Raw genomic sequence first — 8,078 nt, forward strand, 5'->3', positions numbered from 1 at the left:
ATTGTTCCACTTATTCATGCATTCTTTGGTTGATTCTTCCTTTTTTTATTTTTATTTTTTTTAAAGATTTTATTTATTCATTATAGAGAGGGGAGAAGAGAGAGAGAAAGAGAGAGAGAGGAGAGACAGAGAGAGAGAAGGGGGAGGAGGAAGAAGCATCAACTCTCATATGTGCCTTGACCAGGCAAGCCCAGGATTTTGAACCGGCAACCTCAGCATTTCCAGGTTGACGCTTTATCCACTGAGCCACCACAGGTCAGGCTGGTTGATTTTTATAGGTGCCTAACTGGAGATTAGGAACCCACAACCTTACTGTATCGGAATGACACTCTAACCAACTGAACTACCGGGCCAAGGCTAAATCCTGAAGCCTTTAATGAAAAGATTAATAACTGGTTATATACAAGTATGAAATATTTGCACACATATACACAAATACTAGATAATCAATAGACAAAGTCAGGGAAACGTTTCCAAGAAGGATAGACAAAAGGCTGATTTCCTTAATATGTAAAAAGCTTCCACAAATTAATAATGAACAACAGGCTAATAGAAAAAGAGGCAAAATATATGAATAGTTTCTGAAAAGGAAACAAGTGTATTCTAAACACATGAGAGAAAGCTCATTTTCACTCATGGTAAGTTAGATATAAAATAAAATTACCATGAAATACCTTTTTATAATTAAATCTACCATGTTGCTGAAGATGAAAAAGTTTGATAATTCACCATGTTGCTGGCGTTTTGGGAAAAGAGTCATCTCACACCTTGGGTGTGATAATAGCTATTTGCTATTATCTGATAATAGCTATTGAAACGATAAACTAAGCTTCTTGGCCTTTAGGTGAAGATCAAACATAGGTATCTGTTCTTATCAGTTTAACATCTGATACATCCTCTATCGGGTGACAATGTATTAAATGGATTTTCGGAGCAGGGAGTTGGAAAAGGAGCTTGCTCCATTCATGTTGCACATCGACCTGGTATTGCAGTACCTCCAGGAGCAGGGCACAAAAAAAAAGAAAGAAAGAAAGGATAAACTAGCTATGTACCTCTGGGAATCTACCCATGTGCACAAGGGAAGATTATAGCACAATACACATGCTGAGCAATTTACATGTAACCCACAGCAAACCATGATTGGTTCTTTGAACAAAGGAGGAAAACAGGCCCACAGAGGAAAGTGGTAGAATGAGGGTGCGTAACTCTCCAGGGAATGTGGGTGGCTGGCTCTACCTACAGAACCAGGTCACCATAGACCCAGACACCTCTCTTGTCAGGCTAAGCTCCAGGCGTCACATGTCACACCTGTTGGTGTCTAGAACAGATCAGAGCAAGGCCCAAGGACTCGGAGCTTTAACATATGGAGGCCATGCCGGCCACACTGAGCCCTGTGAGTGTTGGGTGCCAGTTTCAATTAATTCTGACTTTCTCATTAAGCTGTTAGGAAAAGCCAGGTGGCTGTGGGCAGCAGGCCCTTTGCCTGGGCTGCTGAATTAGAGGAATCATGGTTTCTGCCTGAAGACACTATTATCTGTAATGGGCAATTATGGAAGAGCCAGGTGGACAAGGACAAGCTGGAGAATCCCTGAGTTCTGAAGCCTGGGAACTGTGGGATCACCGAAATTGTGGATTCCCACCATCCTGGCATTATAGATCCTCAGAATATTCACCCCTCCTCATGAACATTCTAGAATCGAGGACTCACTAGTATGAAGGTCAGGGTTCCAAGTGGCCATCAACACATGTCACTTCTGGCTGTCTTAAGGAGCAAAGGAATGTTGGGGAAGGTTCTGAGGGAATTCAGAGAATCTGTGGGAAGTGACAACAGGTTTTAAAAATGGGCCAGAACCGGCCTGACCTGTGGTGGCGCAGTGGATAAAGCATCGACCTGGAAATGCTGAGGTCGCCGGTTCAAAACCCTGGGCTTGCCTGGTCAAGGCACATATGGGAGTTGATGCTTCCTGCTCCTCCCCCCCTTCTCTCTCTCCTCTCTCCCCCCCCCCTTTCTAAAATGAATCAATTAAAAAAAATGGCCAGAACCTTGGCTGGGTAGTTCAGTTAGTTAGAGTGTTGTCCCGATACGCCAAGGTTGTAGGTTTGATCCTTGAGCAGGGCACATAAAGGAATCAGCCAATGGGCACTGGCCGGTTGGCGCAGCGGTAGAGCATTGGCCCAGTGTGTGGGTGTCCCAGGTTCAATTCCTGGTCAGGGCACATAGGAGAAGCTACTATCTGCTTTTCCACTTCTCCACCTGCCCCTTCTCTCTCTCTCTCTCTCTCTTTCTTTCTTGGTTCAAGCGAGCTGGCCCCAGTGCTGAGGATGGCTTCTCCACCTCAAGTGCTAAAAATAGCTTGGTTGATCTACTGAGCAACAGAGCAATTGTCCCAGATGGGCAGAGCATTACCAGGTAGGGGGCTTGCCAGGTAGATCTCAGTTGGGGCACATGTGGGAATCTGTCTCTCTGCCTCCCTTGCTATCACTAATTAAAAAAAAAAAATCAACCAATGAATGCATAAATGGAACAACAAATCACCATCTCTCTCTCTTTTGTGCGCGTGTGCGCATGCACACGCACGCGTGTATAAATGAGCCAGAGGCCAGAATCCAAGTGTTCTCTGAGGCAGAAAGAATATGTGTGGGTGTAGCCTGCATCCCCCAATACTGCAGGCAGATAGGAAGGGAGGATGGGTGCCGTGCCAGCTTGCCCCTACAGGTGACTTGGCCAAATTCTGGAATCACAGATACTTAGCCTCTTGTGACACAAAAAAGGTTTCTCATTAGACATTCCTTTGGGCCAGAGGTCTCTTAAACTGCAAGCCCAGAGGCCCACACAATGTATTTTTTCTTTCTTTCTTTTTTTACAGTGAAAATAATTGGCAAATGAGTGTTTCCATATAAGAAGTTGGAGCTCAATTGGGCCTCCAGTTCAAATGGCAACTGTGGGCCCTCTGTGGTCGGGACATGAATTCCCTACCATCCTTACCAGGTCCAGGGCATTCCCTGAGTCCTGAAAGGTCTGCCCCTCCTAGACTAATAATAGTACTAACTTTGTATCCTCATTTTGATCAAGAAAGTGAGTCCCAAGGCAGCTATTTCACAAGGTTCTCCCAGGGAGAGGCTGAAAAAGTTTTGGAAAAAGCAAATGGATGTCCCTCCATGCTTTACAATCAGTTGCCCCATTGGGTCCCTGTCACCAACCCTGTGAGGTTTGTACTTTTGTTCTCCCATTTCTCAAAAGAGAAAACTGAGGCTTCCCCAAAGCCACACAGGAAGGTGGAGCACAGTTCCTGGAACAGGGCAGGAATGAGTTACCAGGTGGGCTCAGGTGCTGGTTGGTATTAAATTTTAATACCTGGTTGGTGTTAAAAGGAGAATGTGATGTGGAGAAGGTGGCTTTGACAAGGACACTGGGAGGAGAAATTTGGAAGTTCTTCTAAGGGCAATGGTGAGTTATGAAAGGGTTTGAAGCAAGGAAGTGGCATGATCTAAGGCAGTGGTCCCCAACTTTTTTGGGCCACGAACCGGTTTAATGTCAGAAAATATTTTCACGGACCGGCCTTTAGGGTGGGATGGATAAATGCACAAAATAAAATTATGCGACTGGCGTAAAACCTGTGGTATTTTTATTTTTTTTATTTATTATTTTATTTTATTTATTCATTTCAGGGAAGAGAGAGAGAGAGAAGGGGGAGGAGTAGGAAGCATCAACTCCCATATGTGCCTTGACCAGGCAAGCCCAGGGTTTCAAACCAGCAACCTCAGTGTTCCAGGTCAAGGTTTTTTATCCACTGCGCCACCACAGGTCAGGCAAAACTGTGGTATTTTTAAACATAATTGTCGAACTTACGAGACAAGCGTCAAGAGTGAGTCTTAGACAGATGTAACAGAGGAAATCTGGTCATTAAAAAAAAATAAAACATCGTTCAGACTTAAATATAAATAAAATGGAAATAATGTAAGTTATTTATTCTTTCTCTGTGGACCGGTACCAAATGGCCCACGGACCGGTACCAGTCTGTGGCCCGGGGGTTGGGGACCACTGATCTAAGGTATATGTTAGAAAGGTCCCTGACAGAGTGGAATCTATATTTAGGATAATGGACACATTAATTCCTAGCTAAGAAAGGCCTCATTTCAGGTCGGAGTGCTCTCTTCAAAGCTATTACTATAGCTACTATTTTGGGGGTCTATATGTCCCACTCCAGGGAAATTTCATAAGGAATTCATTGCTAGAATAACTGGCAAATGGTGGCCCCTATTGGTAAATTATGTTATTCTACTCTAGCGCTCTTAGAAGCAAAGTCTATTTGCTACCAACCTGTTCAAAAGTGGCATCCTTTGTATATAAAGAGTTGTTAGAAATAAATAAGAAAAGAGAGGCACATAGAAAGAACACGAATGCCACTTTGAACACACAAAAACATAGGTACGAGCCTGACCTGTGGTGGCACAGTGGATAAAGCATTGACCTAGGATGCTGAGGTTGCTGGTTTGAAACCACAGGCTTGCCTGGTCAAGGCACATATGGAAGTTGATGCTTCCTGCTCCTTCCCCACTTCTCTTTCACTCTCTTTCTCTCAAAATGAATAAATAAATAAAATATTTTAAAGAAACATAGGTGGGCCTGAACTGTGGTGGCACAGTGGATAAAGCGTTGACCTGGAACGCTGAGGTTACTGGTTTGAAACCCTGCACTTGTCCACTCAAGGCACATATGGGATTTGGTGCTTCCTGCTCCTTCTCTCTCTCTCTCTCACTTTAAAAAAAAAAAAAAAAAAAAGAAACATAGGTGGGAAACCATAAAATAAAGACATGAGAAAGTGTTTAAGCATCCTAGGATTCTCCCCACTCTAATATTCAACAAAGATATATGATAATATTAAATTCTGTGAGGGTGCAGGGCAATGTGCACTCACATCCATTGCTAAAGTAAGTTAGAACCATCTTTCTGGAAGGTAAAATGGCAAGGTGTATTGAAGGTCTTTGATGAATAATAACTAATTATAATGATTCACCTTTGTCGAGTGACAAATCAATTTCATTTATTATGTTATTTCCCCCCACTAGATCAGAAGCACCCCTAAGGCAAGGATTTTGTCTGTTTTGTTCACTGCTGAGTCCCCGATGCCTGGAACAGCACCTAGCTCTTATCGATATAGCCAGCATGACCTCATCTACTCATTTTTCTGTACACTGACTTTGAGAAACCACAGAGCTAGACCAGAAGGCAAGTTTCTGTGCAGCCATCTGATCTGCCTTGTCAAGTCCTTAAGACAACCCTCATATCCTAAGCAGGGAGTGGAGAATTCTCTGGGTTGTGCTGGTAGTTATAAGGATTAAATGAGATAATTTCTGACACTTACTGAGTCCTTAGGCTGTGCCAGACAGTATTCAAAGAGCTTCACAAAATTCAACTCAATCACTTAACAGTAAAGTTATGAAGTAGATGCTAATATCAGGTCCACTCTACAGATGAAGATACTGAGTCCACAGCATGAAAGTAGTCCCCATAGCTAGGGTCTGGCACAAAGTAGGTGCTTAGGTTTAGTAAAACATACCTCTTGCTCAGTCAACTCCATGAACATCTGTTCCTGTCTCCCCAGGAAGTATTTTCTCCGGGGTCCCATGACAGACTGGGCACCAGTAAGTGCTCTGTAAGTTTCAGTTCTCGAATTCCTTGGGTGTTTCAATGCAGAGCTGCTGGGGAAGGTGAATGGAGAGGATAGTGGCAGGTTTCTGTGATTTTGGATACATGAGGCACCTACAGAATCATCTTTTCTACTAAGACACACACAAGGACACATGTGATCATACACTCTGAGACAAATGCATACACACCCACTTGCAGACACACACAGACCAACACAAATACAGCCCAAAACAAGCACAGATATGCCCACGAGACATGCACACACAACCCAGGGCTTTGGGTTGGGGTGGCCAGGTTAGGGAGGCTCTCCGTGCTCCAGCCTCTCCAGCCTCCAACACCAGCCCTCCTCCCTGGGGCCCAAGGCCTCTTGCTAAGGCTGGTTGGATTTGTCCCCAGGAGGGGCCGTGCAGGTACAGCTGTGGCAGAGTGTGGCACTCGAGTGCCACCTGGCGGGCACAGGGGACAGGGACATAGCAGCTCAGCGGCTCAACATCTCTACGGGTCTCTGGATCCCTCTGTTTCCCTCTGTGACTGCTTTTGTCTCTGTGTCTGTGTGTATTTCTTTGTGTCTCAGTCTCTTCTCTCCTCTTTTCCTTTCTGTTTCAGTCTCTTTCTCTGTAACTCTGTCTCTTCTGCGGATCTCCATATTTCTTTTTTCTTTCTCTCCCCCAAGCCTGGAGCCCAAGACCTCAGCCAGGAACCTCCAGTAACCTGTCCCTGTGCACCCCTATTATTAGCCACATCCTCTGTACCCTGTCCCCCAATGGCATCATCCTGGCACTTCTTGCCACCCATGGGCTGTTGCTATGACTCAGTTCAGGTGGAGTGTGATGACCAACCTCATCAGCTTTGCCTGCTGGCCACACCTATCTCCTATGTTCTGGTCTTTGGAGAAAAGACCTCATACCTAGAGGAACACGTGGTCCTGCTGCTCTGCCTTTTTCCTAATAGAGCCTGGCCCATGAGCCCACCTTGGCTTATTACCCCTTTCCCAGGGCAAGCTGCTGCTGGCTCCCTGAAGGTGGCAAGTTCTGGTTGAATTGGGGGGGAAGGTGCGGGAGAGTAAGGATTTGGACTCCCAAGCATGGAAGGCCCCAGAGAGACAGAGAGGCAGTGACAATCACCCTTGAACCTTGCTAGGAGGGCAGGGATTTCAAAACCCACCATGGTCTGTCCATAGTCTGCTGGCTGGCAGCCTGATCCCCGACCATCCAGACCTCAGAGACCACTGTCTGACCCCGTGTTTCCCCTGCTCTGGCTTGCTCAGTCCCTCTGAGGTGCTGTCCCCTTTCTTTCCTGGGAACTATTGCACATTATGTTCTTTCTTTCAGAATTCCCTTCCAATCACCCTCCCTGGGAAGCCAACCTTATTACACCACCTCCTTGAAATCACCCACTGAGCTCCAGAGAGCAGGTCTGTGTCAGTTATGGTCACAGCTGTGACCCTAGCACAGAGCCTTGCACATAGGAAGTGCCTAAGGAAGTGTTTGCGAAATGAATGAATGAGCTAGAAAAGGCTCAGTGGCATGCTCTTGAGCCCAGATCTTTTGATCTTGCCTTGCTGGGGGTAGGAAGGGACTTGGCTAAGTGGGTTTCTTCCCTCTCTGTGCCCTGTTTTGCTAAGGACAGGGGGTGAAGGGACATTTTCTGGGATACTTGTGAAATCTACCCTCCTGGGTCTCATTTCAACTAAGTCTGTAAATATGTGGTCCACTGTGATTGGCAACAGCCACGCAGGAGAAGCTTCAGTGCCTTTTATGAGCCTCCCTGTGGTGCCTAACGCGGAGTTTCTGTGGCTGGTTATGTGGGGCACCCTGGCAGTTTCACAGCGGGTTGGTGTGTGGTAGGTAAGGACTGGAAGAAGCCACAAGACATCAGCAGCAGCTCCCAGCACTTAACCCCACAGTGTGCAGCATTCAAGAAGCCCAACCTGAGCCTCTGGTTTTAAAGATTGCTAATGCAACATCATAGATTACAGCCATGATGACATGGATGCCAAGCAGACCCCAGATCCAAATGCCACACTTAATCCTCAGAGGGAGGGTTTTCTGGCAATGAGGCAGAAGTCCTCTTTTTTTTTTTTACAGAGACAGAGAGAGAGTCAGAGAGAGGGATAGATAGGGACAGGCAGACAGGAACAGAGAGAGATGATCAATCATTAGTTTTTCATTGTGACACTTTAGTTGTTCATTGATTGCTTTCTCATATGTGTCTTGACCATGAGCCTTCAGCAGACTGAGTAACTCTTGTTCAAGCCAGCAACCTTGGGTCCAAGCTAGTGGGCTTTTGCTCAAACCAGATCAGCCCGTGCTCAAGCTGGCGACCTTGGGGTCTCGAACCTGGGTCCTCTGCATCCTAGTCCGACACTCTATCCACTGCGCCACCGCCTGGTCAGGCTTGTCCTAACTACTTTCAATGCATCATC

At 45.8% G+C, this 8,078-nt stretch overlaps 1 non-coding gene across 1 annotated transcript; it reads left to right on the forward strand.

The window, feature by feature from the left end:
- The first annotated feature begins 825 nt into the window (after window positions 1-825).
- Window positions 826-1,017, forward strand: LOC136390053 (U2 spliceosomal RNA). Its single transcript, XR_010748576.1, has one exon. It is a non-coding gene; the product is annotated as a U2 spliceosomal RNA (small nuclear RNA).
- Window positions 1,018-8,078: the final 7,061 nt, after the last annotated feature.

Source organism: Saccopteryx leptura, chromosome 1 (assembly GCF_036850995.1).
Source record: "Saccopteryx leptura isolate mSacLep1 chromosome 1, mSacLep1_pri_phased_curated, whole genome shotgun sequence".
Taxonomy (NCBI): domain Eukaryota; kingdom Metazoa; phylum Chordata; class Mammalia; order Chiroptera; family Emballonuridae; genus Saccopteryx; species Saccopteryx leptura.